We start from the raw sequence: 27,823 nt of genomic DNA, 5'->3' as shown, positions 1-27,823 counted from the left end.
CAAGGTGGACGATCCATCATCGTGTCAACGGAGCGTTACACTATACGACCAGGAATTTCTAACATTCCCCCTCGTGTACGTATTCGTCCTCTATCGAGTTTGAACGATTTTTTTTTTTTTTTTTTTAAGCGGGCCAGATAAAGAATAGCAAAATAAGAAGGGTGCAATCTTATCGCGAACACGAGGATTAAAGGAAAAAAAATAATATAAGATTGAAAGTGAAATCGTAAGAAGCACGAATATCGTTGAAACTTGTTTCATTCGTGCGCAGAAAAACGAAAGATATACGGTTGACAAAGAGATAATGAGTCATGACATGAGTGATGAAAGATGTTGTTGAGATTTCGCGTCTACATTATTTTTATTTCTTAAACTAGCGATAATGTAAAGTCAATTACTTTTGACAGATCAAGGAATAATATTCCTAACTAAATATTCATGAAACAAACAACTTAATTTTCAAACTTTACCATGCAGAACTTCCAACGGTTCTTCATTCCACAAACTCAAAAATCTCATGCAACGTTAGCATCTTTCAATTTTTGGTTAAAACCCAAAAGGATAATCGCTTATTTCTTATCTTCCCTAGGAACAAGCCTTCTGTTCTTGTTGGAGAGCCAAGTATCTGTCGAATTAGCGGTAATCCTTTTTAAATAATAAATCTTCCGTTAAGTGTAATGAATCCGTGAAAAACGAGGATGGCTGACAAGTGCAAGGTGCCAGGATACGAGGCGTCTTTTGTAGAGGTTAGGACGACCAGTGGCGATAAACGGTGCCAGCGATACAGACGTAGCTGTAAAATAGGCCAAGACTTTAGAACGATACACGCTGCTTGCTGCTTAGCCTCGTTATTAACCAGGACTTGGATATTTGGATACCCTTAATCTCTTTTCTACGATTCTACAGAGTCTAATCTGCCTGACCGAACAATATCAAGTTGCCTACCGCGATGCCAGCGCTACTCTGGACTCGTTATCTGATTTTAAAGGGCACGTCATCGAAGATGATCCTCCGTTGACAAAAGGTGTCAAGACCGAACCTGAATCGTTGTCCGGAATTTTTCCCAAAATTGCCAGCGCCGTTTTACCGGGTAAGCCTGGCAGGACCATTTTCTGCTGCTTGTTTGCGTGCGTCAGGTTAGACCTTGTAACGGCATAAAGGTTTCCTGTAACACGAACGCTTTCATGAAGATAGATTTTTGTATTGTTACGTTCTTTTTTTTTGAGAAAATATCATATTAATTATTGTATATGAATCGATCAGGAGCATTAGTGTTTAGAAGTTAATTCTATTCTATAATCGTAGATATTACTATTTACACTTGCAAAGAATTAAAACAATAAGTTCATTACACAGTCCTTCGATTTGAAGGTTTTCCGCTGAGAAAAATTTAATGAAACTTATTTTAATTTTAGATGCAATTGACACGCGTGATAAAATAAATGATTGATCGAATGCTTGCGTAAATATTGTGAAGGATAATAGAGATATAAGGAAAGAGGAGTTATACAAGAAAATACCACGTTTTAATGAAACTTGAAACTACAAATATAATTTTCCGCTATTAATCATCGTACCATAACTGCAGCTCGATGCTATGAGTCAAGAGAATAAAATCGTTTAAAACAAGATTCGTATCGACGAAAGTGGAAACCGCGGCAAAGAAACGGTAGAAATCAAGGTAAAAGACGATCACCATTCGCTTTCGTATACTCCCTTCCCCTCATTACTCACAATCAGTCGAACGTCTGCGCGGTTATGCATACGAAATACATAGCTGCGTATATCCTTATCCAGGCCAAGTTCATCAACTGGGAGAAAGAACACTGAACACCTAACAAGACCAAGAAAAAGAACGAAACGCAGAAGGAAAGACAGAAAGAAAAAAACATATACGCACACGGCAGCATCGTCGAGATCCTTCACGAGTCAGTTCGATGAGGAGAACGGCAGAGAAACGATACGCGATGAAGATAGACGAATACAGTGGAATCACGAAGGGAAGAGAGAAAGGAGGAGCCAGTTCAACGAGTTCTAAGGCGGTGGCGGCCTTAAAAAGATGTCGAACGCTTTGATGTTTGCCGCACGTCATCTTGTGCGCTACCTCTGCGCGCTGATCCACGCTACAACCAACGACTAGCGAGGGATTGCCGAAAGATCGCGATCAAGAGGGTAGAATCGCGTGCAGGTACCCTTTAGTCTTCGCAGTTCGCACGAATTTGCATCACCTTGATGGTTCACTCGTATATACTCTTTTTAAAGACGTGTCTTGTCGACGAATAGTTCACGAACACTGTTTGCAAAATAGATGCTCGCAAACATTTATATTTATATATATATTACACCTTTTAATTTGATCTACAAGCTTGAGATGTTCGATTAACATTTATGTCCATGTCAAACATTTCACAAATTACACAGCTTAAAGGACTCATCTCGGAAAAACTGTTATTACTCTTTAATACGTTCCAAAAGAAATTTGAATATGTTCAACGAGCCTTCAGTCGACTTTTTAACATTTTCAAAACGCATCTCCTTTTAAAAATAATCCCAAATGTCTGGTATCGATAACTATATCAATGGTTCAATCATCGATATGGACCGTATTATACGGCTACGTGGAAGTTTTCCGCGTGATGCGAGTTCCGCTAAGCGGTATCGCGGCGGTCGATCGATTGCGAGGACATCAATACTCATTAACGTTCGTTGCATCGGCGTTCGGATCGTTCCGGACAAAGATTTCAGTGACTTGCCCGGTAACCATAACGGATGACCACACGGTGAACGTGCAGGTCTACAAGGGTTGATGACGATGCCAGGATCACTGGTAACACAAATTAAGGCGCAGTAGAGGAAGTTTTCATTGAAAGCTAGGAACCACAAAGAAACAGTTGGAAAATGGACAAATATCTACGAGGCCATTTTCATGAATAGAACTATCCGAGATGTCAGACTTCTTGTAGCTACATATTTCAATTTCATTGTCCATTCATAGTTGATATTCAATTTTAAGATTTTTCATGATATTCCTAAGTTTACTGTCGAAAAGAAGCAAACGGCTAATTGTTACTAACGTACATATTTTTACAACATGAACCATAACTTACATCCTCAGATTCATCCAATAACCATCATTCACTAGTAACTTAATACCCAATTTCTAACAAAGAAACATTTCTAAATTCCAGGAATACACAACAAAGATACCAACATATGAATTATACGAAACTCAAATAAATCCAAAACACCATACAAGACTTTCCAAATCACAGCTGGAATAACCTGGGCGTGTGCTTTCGAGGACTTTCCACGATCTCGAGAAATGAAGTGCTCATCGATACTGTTCTCCTGACAAATGTGCACATTGTCGGTGAACAGCGTGCTTCCAACTTCACAATTACACCGTTGCTCGATTATTCGATGTAAAAGGAGAACCAGGATGCTTTCCATCGATGGGAGTCGGCCGTTCTGGACGAACGGATCGTTGAATGCCGGCAGATCCTTTTTACGCTTCCTCCCCAGAGAATCGGTCGCTTCCTACGATTCGTCATCGGCAAAAACTTCTCTTCTCAATGACCGAATGTCGCTGAATGTGTCCCGAACGACGTATCCATGAACGGGTGCACCTGTAGCTACTGGCCGCTATTGCCGAAATAATTCGGGCCATAATAATAAGCCTGGAGCCGGAACGAACACAAGGACGACGGCCCATTGACTCCGTTTTTCGTGCGAGTGAATAGGAACGAGACGAATTGTGCACACGATGAATCGGCACCATAGCTCTCTCGAAGCTAGTGGCTCCTTGAATGAAGATGTCGTCGCTGTTTCCGCAGAGAAATAACATCGAGTCGATCCTGCGATTGTCCATAAATTATATCCTCTACTCCAGTTTGCTATTTCCCCGGCTATTCTTCTCTATTGGTATTTGGGGATTTTTCCGGTTAGTTGTTTACTTACCTGCGCAGCTGAGTGAGATGGCATTTTTTAGCAAATTGTCAGCGTAAGAGGGGCCTGCGGTTAGTGCAGCTTTATTAGCTGTCTGGCGTTTATAAGGTGATTTTCTGGGTTGGAATTACTTACTTTGTAATGTGACGTATCGGTATCAACAGGACGTCGACAGGTCACAGTAATACATTTATTTTATGTATTATATTATATAAATTTATTTTAATGTATTTATCTTAAGTATATCTAGATAACGACAGTTATTCATTCGACTAATGAAAAACGGTTACCTTCCATGAATGTACACATAGTCGAACAGCGACGAGCTAGGAATACCGCTCGCAACGTCTTATTTTATTTGAGACAATCCCAACGGTTGGAAGAATAATTGGTTTCTCACATGCTGTGACACATAGCTATAGGTGCACTTCTAGTCGCAGGGGCAGCAGCGTGTAGAGACCTGGCTATTCCAAACTCGAGGTACGGATGTAAAATAATGTATCTGGACCTATGGCAAATAACTCGAGTTAAAGTAACTTTTATTTAATTTTAGCGAAATGAATTAATTTGAACAAAATTGTTACCTTATAGAGATTTCCGAGTAATAAATGTTCAACTATGTATACATATGCACGTTATCAAATTTTCAGCTTTGATTCCTTCTTTGCCAGTACGTCGCTAAAATATCCTAGATCACGCAAGTTGGCGTAACGAGGAAAAAGTCATAACGTTTAACTCCCCGCGAACAAAACATCCTGTACCCCAATATCGATAACTACCCAATTGTGCAGCCTCTGGAGGTTCGTTTCTGATGTAATCAGGGAATACGCAGGGGGTGCTACTAATTGTAATCGTATAATACAGTCGACCGAGGGGTAACGGGCATCGCAAAGAATTGATTCTGGTTACGTTAATATAATCAGAAATTCAGGACTTGCTCGTCCCTGCCCTTATGAAATATGTACCACGGGAGTTGACAATATTCGCGTCTTATTTATTTACCGCCCATAGCACGATCGCAGAAAATCAACGACCCGTTTCGAGCATTTGCTGCACTCTGCACGAAAATATATTATGGCACGACAGTGGGAAGTTTTTAAGAATCAAAAAAGTGTCCATATCTCTGAAATGTTCGTATTTCAGTGCGCACAAGTGTTTATTCGATTATAGATCAACTTATATGATATTTTTCAAGGTAATGTTATTTCCAAATTGAATATATTCATTAAATTTTGATTACCATGATTAATTGAGTCCTCTTGCACAGGTATAATACTTTCATACATTAACAAACTTTGCAATAAAACAAACGAAGGAACGAATTACACGACTATTCTGTATCATTGTGCAAGAAGCTGCTGTTTTTCCAAAAGTTAGCTATCCTTCCAAAAGAATATAGAACGTTATGGTAAGAAATCACGAGAGGAAAGACTAATATTAAGCCACGTTTCTAACGTTTTGAACAAAGTTTCGAATTCAATTTGTCCAGCGGAACTCTCATAAATTCCTAGCCTATAAACATCTGACGGTAACCTCGCAATATCTAGTGCAACAAATAGCGTGAAACGAGAAACGTTCCGCGAGAGAATCGCAACAAAGTAGTAAGTAGATGCGTAATGTCGAAAGAGGGCAGCTTGGCGGCAGTGTATTAAACATCAAAGACAAGAGTAGGAAAGAGAAAGGGAATCTGAATGGTGAGAGGAGGAGGTTGGTAAAAGTGGGCAAGATCGCGCGCGCTTGAAAAGGCATCCATCGGCTTCTCTTTCAGCGGCGCGCATGAAACGAGCGCGCGGTATCGGCGCGGCGATGGAGCGGAGAGCGCGCGTAATCAATCAGTTTCATGGGAGCACGGAGGCCCGGCGCGTTAATGCCTGGTAGAAAACTGAATACACGCGCGGTTACCGCGCTCGCCAGACGAGGATTCGGCCGAGTGCAACGCGCAAGATGAATACGGGACCGACTACGAATGCATCTTGCACCAGCTACCGTTCTCGTTGGATAGTTGCCTCAATGCCCGATCCCTGTGTGCACGTGTCTTCGTATATATATGCGGTGTCTCAGAATTATAGGTCAATTAGATTGGTAATGGTAAGGATTGAGAATATAGGAATATTTTTGTCTAAGGAATATGCAATTGATATTGCTTTACTTTCTTAGGAACAACAGCTATACACGCGCGTTATGGATATGAGTTGATACGTTCGGTAACGAGCATGACCTGTTTGGAATGAGCAGTTGTTAAGTGTGAAGTAAGAAACGGATTATTGTTTGATGATATATGAAGAATAAGAATATTCTGTTCTTGCATTTTGTTACAGTACTTTTCCAAATGTGATGAGAGAATAGAAAGTTAAGGTGTAAATAGTGTTGTCCGTGATAGAAGAAAAATCAGAGAGACTCCGGTCGCCGGGATTTGAACCCGGGTTCCGAACGTTCGTAATCTAAGGCGCTAACCACTACGCTGCCGTCGTTCGACTCTAGTTAGTGTCCAGTGGTGGTATTTGCTGTTGAGTGCCGCCACAAAGTAGAGTAGTAAGTAGTTAAAAGGTTTCCAGCAGTGTTAAAATTGTCAATTCACGAATATTTGGTATGAAATACTGCAAAACTATAAATTTTACCGATATTTAAGGGACAAAATAGGGAACAGCATACTTTACATATGAAACAATACATACACAATTTCCTATTTCAGATTTCACTGAAACATCATGAAAACGATCCATAAAGTTATAAAGTGGATTGCTCATTGGCAAATGCTCAAAACCTGCGCTCTTGAAACTTCGTTATTAAAACTTAAAACCACGTTGTATGTATATATATATGTACATACGTTTATCAGGCAAAAAATGTTATTTACAACTGCTCTTATCAGCCCTCACATAATGGACTAGTAGTTCTGAAACACCCTGTATATATGTACATGGTATGTTACGCCACTGACGAACGCATTGTGCCAGCGTAGCGAGTAAACGAGTCACGCTGCGTCACGTTCTGGCCCACCACCGCAGCAGCAGCAGCCCTTCTCCTTTTGTACGAACACCCCGCCGCTTTTCAGCCCGGCCAGAATTACGTTACGCCGCTTTACTATCGGCCAGTTTATATTCGAGGTTTATGCGGACCTCGGCTAGATACACGTGAATAGCGTTTTAATCGAATCGCGCCGCAGCCACGTAATGATATTTACTCCCTTCCTTTACCGTGCACTCCACGTTATAGAATGGGGGAAGACTCCCCCTTTCGCCCTTTTTCCCCCGTTTTTTGATATGTCTTTGTTTTTCGTCCTCCCTTATTTGTTCTCTGTTCAGTTGTTTGTCCGCAGATTGGAAAATTGAAATCTTTTGGCTAGTTCCTTGGCCTTTGGTACCGAATTTTGAATTCTCCAATTAGATTGGATATGATAGATTTGGTACTTGGTTTTTAGGTATTTGGATACTTGGTTCCTTTTGCACGATCGAACTAATGACTTTAATGAAATTTTACAAGTTATAACTTGCAAGGTATTTATCATTTGATAAATATTCTTGCGTAAGATTAACGAATCTAGTAATAAAGTTAACGAAATTTTGCAAGAATTATATAACAAAAAACTTATAAAACTTCAAAGAAGAAGTCTATAATTTATAACCTATAACTTGTCAGTTTGCTAATATTATTAGTTGGTAAATTATTGTACACAAGGATTCTGGTGTGATAGTTAGAATAAAAGTTACTTTTAATCTGATCACCCTCTCGTCTTCTCACAAATTTTCTATTTTCTATTTAAATATAAACAAACTATTGTTAACACACGTATTTTTCAAGTTATCACAAATATATATCAAAAACTCTAAAAATAGTGTGCCAATATATTAACTAATAATAACAACTCTATATGTTTATCTTTCTTACCTGATTTCAGCAGATAATAACTCTATACGTTTTTCTAACCTCATTTCAGCCGCTCAAGACATCAATTCGTTGGCGTGCAAACAGCGAATCGAATTCCGAGTTCGAGGACGGAGAAGATGAAAACTGTCGAAATATTCGCACATGCCTGCTCATAACTTAATGGAGTTGACAAGTCGTCGACGAGGATGATGGACTGCGCTAGATCCAGGGGATTCCTGCAACCCCAACGCGGGGCTAAAAACGGATTCGCCACGGGCAGCTGCGGCGACGCGACTCCTCTCGCCTTCTAGCTCATTTTCCTCCTCCTTATTTTTCGGGGGAAATCAACTCTCTCACTTTCTCTCTCGTCCGTGTAATCGGTTTTTCTGTTGTGTCACTTGAACATGGCAGCCTTTGTGCACACGCGTGTTTTACACGAGGTCCGTGTCCAGAATTATGCACGGGACGACCCCTCGTCGGAACTTCGAGAAGCGAAAACCACTTTATTATACGCCCGTCGAAATTTTCATTCATACTCGTTTTACTTCGTCATGGTTCCTTAATACCGTTCGATGCTGAAATATAAACGCGAACGTGCGTAACTTATGCGTAATAGGTTCATTGTTTAGTCTACAGAATCTTCCTTGAGTGAAAAGTTAGTCAGATGTTTAGTAGATGATAATGGTGATGATAGATAGATAGACTTATATAATTATTTTTTTAACCTTACTTCGATTACTCAAAGCATCAGTATAGTATTGTGAGATAGAGACAAACTGTATTAAATTAGTGGAACTACCTTTATGGAATCTGGTAAGCGATGGTTTTCACGTGTCCAATTATTTTTTGGTTTGATAAATGATGTCATAATGTATAACAGTGATATTAAAAAATAAAGATGACTTATATAGATAGTGAACAAAAATTGAACGTGCTTTATAATTTCAGGAAGAGGAAATTTAGATCGACCGATATGGAAATGAATTTTGGTAAATTTATATCCGATGGTAATATATTGTTGTCTTAGTTACAGTTGATAAAGTAGAAAATGCTATACAAGTATGCTCACCTGATATGCATTTTATTCTAATGGTTATTTTAATGTCATTCCCAACGTTACCGATGCAGCAAAGAATAAGATTAGAATATCAGTAGCGGTTGGAATTAAAACTAAATTTTACGTATCAAACTATGAATAAAGTAGATGGTATAGATAAAGAGAAAGGATAGATAAGGATTATCAAGTATTCCTAGGTAGCCGATGTAACAATTATCTTTCTACTAATACTACTAATTTATTAATCTTTCCACTTCGCTATTTTTTCTTCTTACTGCTTTTGTATGCGAAAGAAGAAATAACTGTTAAATACAATTTCCAGGCTTAGGTCTACTGCAATTTTGAATTTACTTTCTAAAGCGTCATTACATATCTTTACATTAACAATTTACACTAACATTTGATGTTACATTATGATTTATATTTCCACTTAAATACCAATAAGTATTCAATATTAACCATTTTCCTTTTCCAGAGTCACTTAACCCTTATACATAAGCTTATTGCATATTAACACATTCTTACATTCCATCAACCTGCAAGAAGTTCTACGGAAAAAGCAAAAGAATATGAAACGTGTTACGCCACTATAAAAGCGTCTTGCATATGTATTATTTAATTATAGAACTCCTCGATTAGTACGTGCTTCGCAAAGACAAGATCCAGTCGAGCCATACTCGATGATAAAAGTAAGGTCTAACGCTTGTCTCCAAATTGTATGAGGTAACACCTATGCGACAAGGTGAAACCGATTAAAAGGTGACATTAATCGAGTTACCTCGTGCAGCGAGTGCCTAATCGATCATAGACTTTCAATTTATTACGAAAGCCACGTCGACGATCGTCGTCTGCATACTTGCGCGTCATTGAACGTTGTAGCGTGAGAAGCACGCTCAAGCGATGATGTTAGAAGACTGCATTTGTGATAACATTCGATTTCAAGGCCGCGAATGCACTCTCTTACCGATGCTCGCGCAACCGGTTCCTTCGGATTACATCGATAGTCTGGCAAAAGATGCGGCGCTTTCGCGTCACTGTTACACATCAAGAAAAACGAAATTTCAAGCACATTCAGAGATGTTCTCGAAATGTTATTAATCGAAAACCATACGTGAAAAATATGATAAGTCGTATTTTGCGGAAGAGTAATTTTAAAATTCAATATTATCTTTCCATTTGATTTTGCGATTAAACAGGTGTCTTTCGTTATTCTGAATATTTGGCAAACTATAAATTATTTCAACTACAAACTATATATATATATTTAACTATAAATCAATTGTTAATTCTCGTTAATCGTAAATTGCTATTTATCTCGTGGGTTGTTTGATAATGGCAAAAATTATCTTAAGAAATTATAACATTTACATTTATGATCTTAAGCAATAAGAATTGTAAACCAGTACATACGTATAGTAAGTGTATACACCAATTTCAATTTTTACGTTTAAACGTACACTTTCTTGGTACATTCTCTGCCAAATTGCTAATGCATTTCGCATAATATATACATATTAGCATTAAACCGGCCCGGCCTTATTTCACACCGGTTGCTCGGCAAAAGGGCCGAATTCACTTTCACAAAGCCACACGAAGTGAAGTGGAAGACTCCTTTCGAAACGTGGCAACGAAATCCCGTCCCACGCCAGGACATAACCAGATCATTGCCGATTCCATGGATAAGATCGAGTATAGTTAAATTGTTTCCATCAGCAACGCGATCGTCTTTGTTTAAAAGCCTGAAACATATGTCTGTGAATAACCTGCCTGATGGTGTATCGTGCTGAGACGCGGCTGCTCGTGACTAATGTGACCTTCACCCTTGCCTCGTTTCACCGACTGGTCATTTCTCTTCCAGTGGCCAGCTAACTTCTTGAACTAGCACCGCAGCCGGTCCGGTTGCCAATGTTTAGGTGATGGTATCACGAAGGAAGATTTCTTCGTTGTGTCGTCGATACTCTGCGAATTTTTTTACCGAATAATTTTTATTATAACGACAAACAAGAGGGGAAACGTCGAATATATTTTTATTGTATTTTATGTATCTTCTTATACATTTTATTTCGTGTATCTTCTTTGTTATTGAATAATCTGTTCTTCCATACTATTCTACGAAACAGCAAATACTTTCTTGCGGATCTTAAGCGAATTTTTAATTCAGTAATAATGAAACGAAGGAAAAGGAGCAACCTGAGATATTTCTTTGTTAAGTCCTTAATCCTCAAATTTTTTGCTGCATAATTTTTTCTTCTCCAAAGTAATCCAATAACGACGGAACCGTAGACGAATAAGAAATATTTCACAAGATAAAATTAACGTGCCTTCCATAAACGATCCGTTTCCTCGTAAATATTAGAACACATCGTTAATGTAATAAAGACGAAGAAGAGGAACAATATGAAATATTTTACTTCGACGTGAGATTCCATGCTGGATCTCTAATAGCGTGCAGGTCTCTTGCTAAGCAGTGTTCCTTTTTGTGACTGCTGTTAGGTATGCTGTTAATCTGGTAATACAGCTTTTCAAGTAACGTCTTCGCGGTTATTACTGATTACTATCATATACGAGTGAAAGACAAGATGAAATATTTGATGTTCATAGGAGATATAATTTCAGTTTAATGACCGTTTTTCGTTCGATAATTTTTCTTCGATAGTAATTGATGACGCGGTATTACAAGCTTTCGCATAGGTACGTGATGAAATCGCGGAAGAAGAGTAAGATGCAATGTTTCGTGTATTTAGCACGTTCTTCGATATACATGCACATGTACTTGGCTTGATCGTATATCTTTCGAAATTATCAAAAATTTAAATAAACCGACAATTTCTTGACACTGAATCGCACAGGAAAAAGAATTAATCGAAGTATTTAATCGAAACTCTATATAGTGATTATATAGTGATTGACTGGATAATAGATATTGGCCTTTGTAATAGGCTTTTATATAATCCTTTGATTTCAAACGAACGCTATATCTTGAGAACATTATTATATGCAACTTTATAGATTATGCTAACAAGTAACCTTGTTTCAAATGATATTTTAATAATGATCTTATAAAATGAATTATGGATTACACTCATATTGAATAAGAACGGTTCATTGAAAATACCACGATCTTTAATAAGTTAATATTTCCGGACAAATTACAAGAGAAAATTTCGCTTGCTCGTTGTTCTCAATTTCTAATTGTACGCGATAAAAGTTGTTCAAAATTGAATTAAACACGAACTGTAGCAAATTACAATTAATTAATACCCGATCTATTCTCGACGATAGATTTGTATCGTTTTATATCCTTCGTAAACGTCATAAATTACAAGAAATTCAACGCAAAGCCTCGTATATCTTGAAACGCGAAGTATCCCACAAAAGCATAAGATGCTGCACCAAGCTCCAAAGACACAGTGGGAAAAAGGGAAACGAAAAACAGTCTGAGGATCACGTAACGTCGTTATTCAACGTTATTCAACTCGATTAAACGTGTTCCTTTGCACCGAACCACCCAGTTAATTCGCACGATATCCATAGTCATTTCTTTTCCGGCTGGTCGCGGTATCAGAACTTTCACGCTCGAAATGTTGGCTGGCCATTGCGAAATCAGATGATATTTACAGAAACGTGTCGGCTTTTCGCTTGTTCGCTTTATAAACCGATTATATCGTAGAAATTGTAAGGAACGATGACGCCGACACAACAGCCAACTGCCGGAAGAATTGCAGCTGGTGTACGTGTTGTTGGATGGGTCGTTAGTATTCTTCAAGGTCGCGATCGTTGGATGCTCGGAATACATAGGGCGTTTATAGAGGCGAGATAGGCCTCGAGCGTGGGCGTATCTCACTGCTATGCGCATCTTAATTAGATACGTGTATCGGGCATTGTGGCTCGTGTAAGGAATCCGAGTGTGTCAGCTATTTTTGGCCAATAAATTGAACTTTCCTCGCATCACAATGCCGCATACAAATAAAAATACGCTCCACGGGACTGCCTTGCAAGTGGAGGAATTTCGATGAAGTTCTCGAGAAATGGTTTTAAGGTTGAATTGTATAGTGTACGAACAATGACTCACGAAAGAGGTTTGGATACTTGTAGAAACTCTGAACGTGCGTTGTGTACTATATAAAATATTCGAAATTTTATTAGCACTGTAATGAGATACAATTATAACTAAAATTTCGATATGGTCTTGAATTTCTGCATCGGTAAGTAGGTTTTGTTTACCGTAAAATGTTAATACAATGTTTCGCCGTAGTAATTTTTAAGGCACTTGCATAAAGATTACAGTCTTTATCTGAGTATTGAAATTCCCGAATACTTGGAATATATCAGTTGTCAGAATGGATTTCTCGCGCATTGAGATCTTCCTGATTACATAGACGTAGATACTTTCACAATCAGAAAGATTGACATAATTAACTGTCTCGACGAGACTTCTGTTGTCAACAGAATAGGAATACCTTTCACCGATTATTTGCGCGCTTATGTAATTCACCACGAAATGTTGGAACGACAAATTTTCTCGGAAAAATTAACTTTTGATAGGAAGAGTTGAATAAACAAGGTAACTTGCGATTCGAGCGTTAGGAAAATTAATATATAAACTGATTTCTATTAATAATATCGACGAACTCTCTGTGAACTTAATATTTCCTATATATCTCGTATAAAAATCGGAGTCAATTATTAAACTTACTAGAAAATAATCGCTAGACGTCAAAACGAGCTGCAGTATCCTTTCTCAAGTCAATTGTCTAAACGAGCAGCAAACTAGCGAGGAGGTGACTAGATGAAAAGATCGTTGATTCCATTTAGAATGAACGTGAGAGCGGAAATAAGGGCCGAAGGTGCCGCGAATTAGGCTTCATTGTTATCAAAGAAACGACAGGAAGAGGAGCTATCGTAAGAAAGAAGCTTACGCATAATGGGGAAAATCAGATCGGCTGGTTATGAAATACGAGATCGTTTACCAACGTTGTCTTGCAACAGACTCGATGAAGTTTCAAAAGTGAAACGATTACCACATTTCTTATTCCCTGTTTTGTCGTGTGCATATTTACATCGTTTTTGTGTCACCTCGATTGCTACGGTAACACTCTTTCAACGCGTTATCGGCTCAAAATGCTTTGCAAATACATTTTTCTTCTATTTGTATTTAGTTTTCATATTCAATCGATGTGTAACATAAGCGAAACGCAAGCTGCGTTGTTTTCTTCTGAAAATAAATATAAACAATCTATCGACTTATAAAAGTTAATAAATTATCTTCATTGAAATTTTGTACAATTTTTTTTGGAATAATACATACTTTCTGGATATATTACTGTGAGATAATAGAAAATTATTTCGATTTTATATCAGGTGAAGATCTGGCATTTCGTTTATATACCGTAAAAGCTTTTATATAAAATATAACGAAACGTATTCGAGCTTTTATTGTCTTACGCGATACTTACCTTCGATATTATCCTTTTGTCGATACAGACACCTTGAATGCGTAATAGGAAACGATCTTAACATACTCGAATCTTAGTCATACATCTGCCGTTTAACGTCACAAACATTTCATACATTTTAATCTTGAAAATCGATCAATTATCATAAATGAATTGGCCATCAGTAAAATATAAAACACGTTATCCTTGAATCTCGCTTATCCGATCCTCTAATTAAAATCTCCTTTTCCTTGAATATAAACATGAATATCAATATGGATTAAATTCCATCATTATCCACTATCTAGCGTGTATCTCTGACTGTAAAAGGAAACGTGTCATAAACACACAAACTCAATCGCGTTTATTCGTTACACTCAAACGCATAATATCCTGAAGCATCTACAAGTTGCATATTTATGCCCATAATGACGTTTATGTATCCCTCTTTTCTGGTTTTATGTAATCAGTCCGTTTTCCTCGTATGTTTTTCCGACCAGACGGCCATAAATAACGCGTCTTGTCCCTCTTATTTTCATCCTCACCTTCGACATAAATCGACGATGGACACAGATTTTCCACCTGCTATAAAACTCGTTCTTCCCTGCGGTGCAGCGTCCAAGCGACACAAAATAGAAGCCACTAAGGACACGTACGATTCTGTGCCACCTAAGGATCCGTATTATTCAGACAAGAATCGAAAAAAGGAAAAAAGACGAGGATGCATCTTATCTGTCGTTTACCACCCATCGCGAGACTGGAACCTTCATTCCTTCCCTCCACGTTATCCCAACTAGTCCACTTAGTGATCAATGTGTGCGTGAACGATCATTTATTATCGTTTTATGTATGCAGGATGTTGTATGCAGTAGTGCCTTGTTAACTGACCGCAAGTTGGAAACGAATTTCGTTAATTGATACAAGGCTTAAGACATGCAACGCTTAAAAGCAAGGATTCTATGTCGACGTGAAAGACGATAAAGATATTGTGAGTGATATTAGATTTAATCTAATACTATATAGTATTAATAATACTACGGAGATTATGAAGTCAGAATTGTATGTGAAGAGTTGAATGTTAGAACTTGGGACAAGCGAAATGAAAGAAATAGAAAATTAAGGAAATTATGAAAACGAAGAAAAGTAAATCTTTCAGCAAGTGGTTATCAGATAGAAAGCTTAAAGTAAGAAATTACCAATTGCTCAATCACTTAACAGATAAGAATTTCTTTCTTTCAGCATTCCATACTAATACCGTTGTATTGACATATATCCTCATTTTCCAACGAAATATTTTTTTTATCAGCTCTTTCATTTTCATGGTATTAAATCTTTTTTAGTCATTTGAAAGAATATTATGTACTATCAAATGATATCAAACTTTATATATTTGAACGCTGTACAAATACTTTCTATATTCAAAAATGGTCGTATTTTCTATTATGACTAGTTAAGAAATATGTGTCATTTTATGCAGCAAGTATAACATCCTCATATTAATAAATGCTGTACTTTTAGAATTAATTCTTATCTTAAAATTGACGATTTACTTTTTTAACAAATCCACGATACAATGCTCTGCTATACGAAGTCCCTTCTAAGAGATGGCAGGGATAGCTATGGTCAGCTGGCAAGGCAGAATTCCGGCCAGTTAGCAAGGCACTTACTATACACAGGCGCGCGCGCGCATTCACCGGTGATCGTTCGCTCACAGCGAGTAGATACGAAATAGCGGCCGCAGTCGCGAAGGCTCGCTGCTCACGGTGAGATCGTGGTACGTCGGGATCGTCAACGGAGAACGGTGTCGATCGTGATCGATCGATCGATCGTTGTCGGTGGTGAACGCGGCGATTCCCAACGTGACAAGAAGAACGAACGGAAAGACACGCCACACGTGAGAATACATCGTTCAGGATCAGAACACGAAAAAGACAGATAGATAGACAGATAGATAGAGAGAAAGAGAGAGAGAGCGAGAGAGAGAGAGAGAGAGAGAGACTGGTGATCTCGTTTTTTATCGATCGATTGTCCTCAAAGATTCGCAACATCGATCGATGGTCGCATTCACGACGATCGATTCAACGCGCGGGAAATAAAAGACCGCGTAAACTGCCGGTACGATTCTGCGCAATGACAACGTCTTATCCGCGCACAAACTATTAATATTTCTAACAAATTGCATGTATGAATTTGAAGAAAGTAAGTGGTAATTGGTTTGAATTTAATTGGAGACTGAGTGACATTGAGTGATCAAGTTTGATCGTTGATGTAATATATTATCAAAGTAAGGTTAAGCGGATGTTTGTCACTTGGTACGAGATAGAATAACTCAAAGTGCACGAGGAGTGTGTCTGAAAGAACCACAGTGGTGATTTAGTAGTGAGAAACGACGAGTCTCGAAAGAAATGCTGATACGTTCTGTTGGTGGATCTACATAGTTGCGGCAAGATTGGAAGAGTAACTGCGAACAAAGAGAGATGGAGAATCCTTAAGACATCCAGGTGAGCCTATCAATTGCTCGTTTTTAAGTCTATGCAGGTGTTGCAGTTTTATCGATTTGACGTCAATATTTTGTAAGGGGAAACTTGACTGCTCGGTCGAAGTAATCGAAGTAAGTCGATGCGCGATAATATCGACGGATAATGTCGAGACCAGGATCTCTTCTTGCATAATAATTTATCAATTACAATACATAATATGTATTAGTAGATTGACAGGTTAGAAATTATTGTAGACATCTTTTTTACAATCTGATCATTTTTCATCAAATGGAATAATGAATTTATAATTTGCCAATCTGACTTGTGAAATTTCGTTAGCGTTATTACCAAACAATGTTAATGTCATACAAGGATACTTATTAATAGTTGTAATTTGGAACTTCTTCTGGCTTCTTTCGTTAGTTTCGTAATGTTAGTAGAATTGTGCAAGATGACCCTGATCATTATATAGGCTATAGAATAATATCATTCATGGAAATATTTTTTTCATGAGGCTGATTATTTCTTAACAGGTAGGTGGGAAATTTAATTAAAGCTCCTTTGCTTTATGAGAGTTCGTTGTTACCGTCACATAAATAGTTTGGTCATCAGATACCCAGTCGTCTCTGCGGCGCCATGAATGAGAATTTGAGGGTTTCGTATCTTTTTATTTCATACTCATGTCCTGATCCATCTTTCGTGCACCTTGTTGCTTTTAGCATCGGGGTAAGGTCGGCTCTTGAAACGTATCCAATGTTCGGTCGTTTTCATGAAAATTCAATTGAGCACGAGTATCTTATTCAAATAAGGAAATGAAAGAAAGAAGGAGGACGAAGAAAAATATTCTGTATATGTAATATTGAATATGCTCAGTCGTGAGAATCAATGGTTGAAAAAACACGTGCTGCTTACAATGCATGTTTTCAAACTCACTATGTATACAAAACGATATTTTATTTTGTTAGATATTCTGACGTATAGTTTGGAAAATGATCAAGATAAACAAAATTTATGATAATATCATTCCATATATCCTATGTAAAGTAAATCTGAATAGTTGAATGATGTTTTAAAGTTCTGATAGCATTTTCATATAATTATGTTTGTGATCCATACACATTTGCATAGATATTTTAACTATCTTTCTAGAAATCTTTTATAGGTTTTTTTATTGATTTCCTTGGTGTATTATTGATGGAACAATTTATGTTAATGAGGATATGATTTCTATTTAACGAAACAAAAACTTTGTTATATATTTACATACATGTATAATTTAATCATTAGTTTAACCAAATTACGACACAAGCCAAGGTTAATTATTAACATTGCTTACGCATCAAATACAACTACGTACACATATGCCAACCAAAACTTTAGAATCAGTAAAGTATATAGTTCTCTATAATCAAATGTATCATTGTTCTCCTGCCAACTTTTGTATTAATTCGTCAATTGCATCAAGTGCCAACTACTCTTATAAACCTGATGTCCTTCAATTAATTTAACTCTAGAAAATTATTTAAACTAACCTAAAGTCATCAAGTTTCTTCTAAAAAAATCCCAACATCCCTTGCAAGCTGTAGTTAAAAATTTTCTAGTTATTAACCATCTACAAATATAGACATTACTCGTTATAAATACAATAACATAACATTAACCTATATTTAGACTCGCACGTATATCTATAATGATATAAAAATCACATTCAACGAACACCAAACGATTTCTTCATACGTTTCGAGCTCATGGAACCGATCTGTCAGCCACTTGGTAAAGTAGGTCTCCATTCAGGAAGTGAACTTACCGTCGAAATGAAGGTGCACATGTATACACGAGCTGCACGTGAGTCTACTGTTCGAACATTGCGTATCGACTTACCTAACGCGTTATTTAACCTCTCGCTACGCTAAACGTTGGATTACATTCCGCGGGACCATCGGATTGCATTCCGAAATTCTATCCGAATTGTTCGCTATGACCGATGCTCGAATGGCGAATCAATAGCTGCGGAATCGATTGCAAAAAGCTCGTCTATTAGGTTAGTTTTGATGCACCGTTAGCATTGACTAAAACCGTTAATCTGCGATGCGCGCGAACCTTGTCGTATTTAAAATAATAGCAGTAGCCTCGCTACGTTTCTTGGTTCACTTTCGCTTTTCTCACTCATCGTGTCGCCCTGCTAATGAAAAATGTCTTAAATTTGAAGAATGTACGAGATAACTGTTACCGATACTCGTGAATTTCTGCTCAATTTTACGTTCAAATTTTTCTTGAAATATCGCAAGACTTTTGATTGTTGAAACAAGAATGAGATTCAGATACGCGCAAAAAGGGCTAATTCACAGGAACAATATAAGAAGGTGAGAACGTGGTAGTCGATTAGGGTTGGATGTTTCAATAATCGTTTCGTTATTACGTAGTACAGGGAAATTCTATTCATACAGAAATTTAATTTTTATTACTGTTGCAAATAAATATGAATTATGTATAGTATTTGAAGGTTCTATGTGTATGTGTATGGCAGCAGAGAAAAAGCTTAAAGTTTAATATTATGGAAAGCTTGTTATAGAGAATTGTTTATCAATTCTACAATTTTTTCTTTTCTTTTGTATTTTTACATGTTCGAATTCAATCTCTTTCTGTTTTATCTGCAATAATTAGAAAATTCTGAAAATGATCTCGTGTTTAATAGAGACAGTACGTTTCGAGTACAGCCGTTTGTGAAATTGTATACTATTATTCGAAAGAATGAGCCTCCAAATATCTAGCAATAATTAGCTACTAAGCTGAAGACCTCAGAGCCCACTGAAAGTTGTATTGCGACAACGTAGCCTTGGACTCGTTGTACTTAGGGGATTAACGGACTCATTCTCTAGCTGATTTCTATGTTTTCGTGCAATTATAAAAGAATTTCGACGTTATGAATGGCAACATTTAACTGTTAGAGATTTTTCTTTATAATAATATAATAATAATAATAATAATGATATAGTAATATATTATGCTACGTATATCAATGCTGCAAACTTCGCAACTTATTAATTAATAAAAATTATTAAATTATTTAAATGTGATGCTCATATATATGATTTTTGTCGAATAATGTTTCATACAGTAAGAACTCTCTCGTAGAATAGTGATTGCTAGAGTAATCATATCTGACAAGAATAATGTCTGGAAAGTTTGCAAGTAAGTCATTAATAATTTCGATTGCTTTCGATTTTCAAATAACAGTGGGGTACTTCGAACTCCGCTTGAGCACATGTGTTTAACACGTGCAAAAACAAGGCTTTTGATTTGAGCAGTAATATACAGATGTCTGGATTTACATGGAAGTTGCAAGGTAGATTAATAGCTCAACAGACTGTGCGAGTAAAATAGATCTTATGAAGAAAGGACAGGATGGGGATAAGCATTCCTTGGATGAAATTGAGCTTGAAATATAATGAAAAACGAGTGGATATAAATCTTATGACTTATAGACAAATCTTACACTAATTTGCTCACAAAATATATGATAATTTTAACATTGAACGTTCAAAGATTTTTACATTTATCAGATAACACATTTAACAGATTTTTACATCTGTAATAATTTAAGTTGAATTTTTTTTAATATCTCATTCAGTATCGAACATTGCTCGATATGCGAAAGAATTTTGGAATAAAGGTCAAAATTTTCGAAATCGTACAAGGATAACTCTGCTGTCATTCGATAGGTGAATCGGATATGTTGGTCAAGGTAAATGTCTGCAAATCTTTAACTTCTAACTAAAATAATATTCCAAAGACGTATTGTCTCTAGGTCATCGGATTTATAAATTAAATAATTTATAAATTTAAAGATACGGTATCTCCAGGTCATTGATAATGATATAAATAAAATAATATAATATCTATTTATTTAATAATATAATTTAATAATATTTATTTAATAATATAATATCTATTTTATTAAAATGAAAACAATTTCCCATTCGACGCTGAGAACTAAAATTCACGCGACAATTACGCAAATTCGTAACGCATCGAGCCAGAAGCAGTTGGTTTCGTAATCAATTATCACGATGAACTTTCATTGCCTTTATTATACTTTCACTGTGGCAGTACAGCTCGATTAGGGGGGCACGCGCGTCATAATAGAAATTATTCCCTGTGTAAGTTGCTTAATAGACAGGATACGTTTACGGCGAGGCAACGATTTCGTTGACGGTGCTCGTTTGTGTATAAAACAGTATCTGCTGTTCGTACGTATGAGTGTCGTGATAGTATATCCACCGTGTATACTTGTAGAAGAAAAATTGAACTAGAACAATGAGTCAGGAGTGCGCGAAACCGTGTCAACGCGAATTAGTTACGCGAAATTGGCAAATGTGAATCTTCTCTTTTGCTAATTGCATTTTTTCGGAAGCTTCGGTCGCTAAATCGCATTAACCACTGTTCCAGCGATTGTGCAGAGATATTATGTCGTGTAGAGATGATGATGGTACTGTCGGTGAATAGTAGTGATAGTACATGTGACTAGCGCTACTAAATCTGTCACCTGATTCGATATTGAAATAATGATCCATTTGTAAATAAAAATGCCATAAGATAAGAGCGAAAGAAAATTCTGGTGTAATTCAAACTATGCGATCGTTGCTGGTTTAATATTGGCTAGTTGTCAATAGAGGAACATTAATTAAGATGAAGGATATGAAAATATTGACTATAGATTATAGATTTTAAAAATAAAGGAGAGAGATAAGGAGAACATAAAAGAACAATTTTCTAAAGTATACGATTTCAAGCTAATAGCAATATTTCACTATATGAAATTATATGTACTTTATTATCAATTTAAATGATTTGTAGATTACAAGAGATAAAAATTATTGTCATTAACCAAGAATAGAACACGAATCCTGTTAGTGTTGATTTATATTTTTAGAATATTGCCGCTAACTTATAAATTAAATTAAAATATGTGTATAGGTTTCGAGCATTTCCACCAATTTAACGCATTGCATAAATCAACCCGCAATCACTCTAAATCTCTAGCATTTGCGTCACGTGTGCAGATAATAACACGTGTCTACCAAGAAAACCATAACGAAATTGAAAAGAATCGTGCAACTGTTCAACCTTATTTTAATTCTCTCCTAAAACAAAGTAACCTACAGTTTACTATGAATCAACCAGAGTATATAGTGTACATGTATAACGAACCAACACTGACCGTCGAGCGTGAGTTCATTAGGATCGACGCGTTATCCCAATCGATTCGTAGATCCGGCGATATGGAACAGCCGCAGGTGCAACAGAAACTATCAAAGAAAGAACGAGCTGTAAGGCTATAGAAAACTCGGACCACACGGTGTTCTCATTGCATTTATCACTGGCATCGCGACGCACTTTCACGCACATTCATGTACCATACACTACCACATTCTTGCTATTGTACAATACAATGCTGTGTGATACTCCTTATCGTCTATCAAACATTTTTTTGTTTCGACGAACGAATAATAAGATACTCGATGCTACCTTAAGTCTCTCGTCCCTTTTTCTCTTATATTATATTATCCTGTTACATATTATTTTCAGTATTATCTGTTGTTACTTATTCTAACAATAAAAAGTGTTTAATTGAAGAACTATTGTTAATTTCCTCGTAGAACATTGAAGTGATTAGTATTTTCTGCGATGTTTTTATTCTTCCAACAGCAACAGTTTTTTAAGGGACCGTGTCAAATAACTGTTAAATAAACTTTATTTACGATAAACTCCCTTTCTTCTCGCATCTCATTCCAAATCCCATTCCAAACCCATGTGCATGAAAATGCACGCGATAAAAATCCAATACTTAATTTAGAATATTGCGTTAGAATACCTGTTCTACGACTAATTTCTATTTCTAAAAAAAAGTATTTCTAAAAAGATTTACAAACTGGAAGAAGCTACGAATAGCTGATATACCGTAAAGAGAATATCTAAAGATTCGTTTAAGATTACTGTCGTAGACATTTGCATGGTAATGTATTCGTAGTATACACGCAAGTATCAATACATGCGGATGTGTAAGCTCGCGACAGATTAAAAGGAAAAGCGAGACAGAACGATTTATAACACGTGGTACGATTGCGGGTGACCGTCCTTATACCAGTTACCCAGATTTTCAACCAGGAACAAGCGGTCTCGGAGTAGTACCGGCGAGCACGACAGGATTTTGCAAGAAAAATACCAGGAGCTTGTACTTTCAAGTCGTGTTAGCCAGGTAAATCGACGACCTTACGCGCGTCATTGGCCGCGATCGATCGGTTCGTTCGTTATCCGTGAAATATTGATACGGTTATCTGTATCAACATATCGTGAAACCGTATAAATAGAAACTGATTGGATCGCATCAATAAAATCGATTGTTACGTTGCTGTATAGAATAATTGATGAGGCAACAGCGCGATTTAACAAGATGAGTGAATGTTCGTTAGGGTGGTTTGATAATGTTCATACTTTTGTGGCGTTAATGGTTTGTACTGATTGGATGTTAATTGATACGAGGCGCTTGTATGAATTACAATAGGCATTGATTCATTAATACTAATTGCTGTGTATTCGACATTAATTGGTTCTGATTGCTGATAACAATGATTGCGATAGACTATGATGTAAAGGAACGTGACAATTTGATACTGCGACTCGTAGATTGCAGTCTTCGTACGAGAGTAATAGAATTTGGAAGAAAATTGTTGTTCTTGTGATTTTTGTCAAATTAAAAAGGATTCTCATGGTTGGAGGAGTTAGAAAATGTCGGAAGCATTATTTGATCCTGTTTTATGATCATTGTCATTTTTGCTCGTAAATGCGATCGATAAAAGAGTATTGTGTTTAAACACTGTTATTTGCATATCTGAAATAACAATGTTTCCAAGTTATGTAATTTTCAGGGGAAAGAATTTAATCGATTGAATTATTGGAAATCTTTGCGCTGGAGAGAATGATTGCTAAATCGTTCATTCGCTCATCCAAATAATTAAAAAGCGTAAAAAGAGTTAACAAATCTTTTGTAATACAGCGTGGCTATAAAATGAGAAAATGTTGCTCGAATGAACATAGAAACAAGATAAGAGACAATTTAGATGAATAAAGCGTGGCAGATATTATTCATAAATAATCGTAAGACGTACAATATAAATTGTTTTGAAGAAATAAAGAAGAATTATGCGTGTACAGGAATTTAGTTGAGAATATTTTTCGCGGTTCGAGGATTTCCGCTCTGCTTCGTCAGCTGTTACGTGGTAACAAATCAAGTATAAACCGCGAAATTGTTGCTCAACGCTAAAATGACTCGAGGTTAATGTCTCAAAGCCATTCACACCACTCGCAGAGCTCAAGAAAGCATTGTAATCATTATTTCCTCCGCGCTCGACGATTACCCAGTATTCTCTAGTGAAGTAACAATGCAACGCGTATCTTTTGGCAAACTCGTTAGACTCGTTGAATGTGCCAATCGCGAGTTACATTCACGTTATTCTCCAAAATTATCTCCTCTCTTTCCCACCATTTTCCTCTGTTTTTATTTTCTGCCTTTTATCCTTTTGCATTCGAAGTTCATTGAGAAGAGTATAGCTGTAATTTATTTAAAAAATGATTTGATCGAACCAACCTTCTAATATCTTAAAACGATTCTTTATTTTTTCACAATCCTGTCTGTGATAATACGTTTCTATAATACATAACGCAACATTTGTTCTCATTTGCCTGTTTTCGCAATCGTGATAATATATATACTCGTACAATATACATAATACATACATATAAGAAAAGCGTTGCAACAAGTCTTGTGAAAATTAGCTGCAACCTCTGTTATTGAATCGAAGGTATAAATATGCTCTCCTTTCAATCGCTTTAAAAAGCTATCAATCGATATTAGTGTTACGTGGACTTGCTTCTGTAATAATTCTCCGAGAGAATTCAATATCATAACGTAATAGGGAGTTACATATTCCAATTTTTCCAATTCTCGAATTCTCAAATTTCTCAATTTTCAAGCTCTTAAATTTTCAAATTCTCAATTTTCCAAATTTCGTTCCGTCTTGCGTTTACTTGCTTTTATCCGTTACTTTACTTATGGTCGTCGAAGGATCAATCAGATGCTGAGCATAAGATTACCAAAACCATTCAAACATCAATAATCGATATCGTCCGGATTGCATCAGCAGGATCGCAACGAACCTTAATAATCCTCGCGTTTACACAATGTTCCTTGAACAACGCTGAAGTAACCGCTCGGAAGACTAACGACCGCCTGCAAGACCATACGAAAGCGGTTTCCTCCGAAACGTTGGGCTCTGAAAGTCTGTATTCAGCCGTTGCAAAATCGCTCGTGTATTCCCGATGGAAACGTGACCACTGACGCGATTGGCTTCTCATGCGGCACTAGATCTTCGCTTCTTCCAGCGCTGTTCCTTTGGAAGAGATCCATGGCGCAAGATGATCGTAAGCGTCGTCATGCAAATGTCACGGGATGTGTTGTCGAGTGGACAGAAGAGAATTGCACGTGCAACCTCGCACGAACAATTTTCTTCTTTTTATCCCTTTTCCGAATAATAACCACGATCGAACACAATGACATTGTAGAATAGCCGTAAACGGTCGAAATTACACGAAAGACTGTAAAGGAAATTGACGACGAGGAGATGCGCGTTAAAAGTTTGCCCAAGGTTGACGAGAACTACCTTTTTTATTGAAATATTTTAGCAGGTATAAATAGCGATGTCTCATTTTGCCATTCAAATTCTTACTTACTAATGCGTTCTTTATCTTTTTTTTTTCACTCGTGAAAAATGTCGACGATTACTGCTTTTTTGCTTTTGTAGAAAGATTGTCAAATCGAGACGTCTATTTTAATATTTAAATTTTTCGAATTTATTGCTTTAAAAATATTAACCTTTTCTTAATGTCACTAATCTTGATACGTGCCAGGCTGCTTTCTGAATTCTTCTCTTATTTACTCTTGTGAAAAATAGCGAAGAAATTTCGTTGATCTTTCCTAAGCAATCGCGTTAATACGATATGAACTAAGGGTCTGCAGATGGAAGAGGAGATTGCTTTTTCTTCGTTGGGAGATTCGAAACGGTGGAGTACGCTAGAGTGTATGGATGCATGCAAGTATTCGCGGGAACGAGGTGCTCTTATACTCCACGGTTCTAAAGATACGCTTAAAATGTCTCCGTAAATGCCAGGTTGGTTCCCGAAGATGTAAAAGGTATACGAATATTCTTCTTTCGCTTGTCGTTCAGTAACGACAATGCAAAGAATAATAAGCGAGACTGCACCGTCAACCTGCAAAAATCTCGTCTTGCTTCGACTTTCGAGATAAGAGCGAGGAAGATGATTTACAAATTAAGGACACAGTTCAAGACGTAGAAAACACGTCAAAAAGCATTAATATGCAAATAAAATATAAAATTCATTAAAACTGACGTTTCAAAAAATACACACGATGACTACAAGAAGCCACATCTCCTTATATTTGCTATAGCATCTACGTAGTAATTAAATCAAATACGAATATATTAAATCTCCTGCTATTTAATAGTATAATTTCGTATGATTGTAAAAACTTGATGCTATGAAAATGAAATTTCAATGATAAAAAAGGTCTTCGTTGAAAAATAGGTGTTTATGGCGATACTTTCCGTAGCCGGTGTAATTGCAGTGAAGTAGAAGGAAATTTCGTCGCATATCCGAAATCTCGAGCTGTTTAACAATGGCGATATGCGGTTCGATGGTACAACGAGGGATATCGCGTAAAGTCGCTGACGGATATCATGGATACCATGGACTCGTTATCAATCAGTTGTATAAACGGTGGCATGTTCAATATTGACGTATGTGTAATTCCTGCGAGCGTGGCGCGTCGTAAACACAAATTGTTAGGATGCTAGCTAATGGATCATGGCTCGTTGGCGACGGATGACACCGGATTCACAGTATTGATTGTCGTGATACGACAACATGGAGGTGCGAAGTCGTTTATCATGGAACATTTAACGAATAATTTAATTGTAAAATAACGATATTGCTGCAAAGTGTATGTTTGTTTATTCGAGGACATATCATTGATAAACGTACGTTTTATTACAGAATTCTATGTGAAAGCGAGACCCGCGTATACGAATGAAAACAGATCGGAAAAACAGGAATATTCGTGTCGCTGAAAATATCATGAAACGTTCGAAAAAGATGTTTTCAATCGCGTTCTTTTTGAATTCTCCTTTAAATACACCGATCGTGTTCCAGAATTTCTCGATTAAATTTCAATAAATATAGAATCATAGTTATAGCATAGATATAAGTATAGATTGTTTTAAATTTTAGAAAAGAAGCTGCAAGAAAAATGTGGAATACGAAAGAAGCAAGGCTTTCAAAATAACTTACGTTTTATACAATTTCTTACTTCTATTCGTAAAAGAATTAACAAAGCTTTGAAAAGCTTTGCAACTCCGTGTGAATATAATCGACTTGATCGTAATATTTATATAATCGATTATTATTTATATAATTACTTATATAATCGATTAATATTTAATGTTCGTTAAGGATTCCAATCGACGTGTGTCTAATAGAGATTTTCGAAACGTCTACGAACGAGGTTACGAAGGTTCAGATGCAAGTGTCGCAAGTCACAAACATGAGTAATTTAATAAGCGAACTGCTCCAGTTATCATTATAATAGCGAGCGATTAACGTGGTCGTGTTGCCGAGCTCGAAACACAGGCCGCTGTTTGCAGACTGATTTCCTGGCTGTAAAATATCCATAATTTGTCTTGTCGCCAGATAAAAGGAACATTTGCTTTTCGAGACCGCGTTTGTCTCGCAATTAATTTACATACATACGGTACGTCGGTCGAGTGAATGACCTCGACCGCGTTATCCACCAAATTCTCTGATTCGGCTCCCAATTGAAAATGTTGCGTAAATATCGAGGTCTTATTAATGTTGAACGAACTAATAATAGAACGCTTGATTAGTACATTTGTTATTTAACGTAT

General features: G+C 36.8%; 1 protein-coding gene and 1 long non-coding RNA gene across 2 annotated transcripts in view; both read left to right on the top strand.

Moving 5' to 3' along the window:
• The first annotated feature begins 954 nt into the window (after positions 1-954).
• On the top strand, positions 955-2,322 carry LOC117213657. Its single transcript, XR_004488698.1, has 3 exons — positions 955-1,090; positions 1,416-1,681; positions 1,798-2,322. It is a non-coding gene; the product is annotated as an uncharacterized LOC117213657 (long non-coding RNA).
• A 13,700-nt stretch (positions 2,323-16,022) lies between these two features.
• LOC117213768 (torso-like protein) overlaps positions 16,023-27,823 on the top strand; it is a 34,162-nt gene continuing 22,361 nt past the window's right edge. Inside the window, exon 1 of the mRNA XM_033459399.1 lies at positions 16,023-16,805. The gene's annotated coding sequence lies outside the window, so the exon portion shown is untranslated. The remainder of the gene's footprint in view (positions 16,806-27,823) is intronic.

Source organism: Bombus bifarius, unplaced genomic scaffold (genome assembly GCF_011952205.1).
Source record: "Bombus bifarius isolate JDL3187 unplaced genomic scaffold, Bbif_JDL3187 scf7180000009125, whole genome shotgun sequence".
In the NCBI taxonomy this organism is placed as follows: domain Eukaryota; kingdom Metazoa; phylum Arthropoda; class Insecta; order Hymenoptera; family Apidae; genus Bombus; species Bombus bifarius.
Note: the sequence above shows the minus strand (reverse complement) of the source record. Positions and strands in the feature narration are given on the sequence as shown.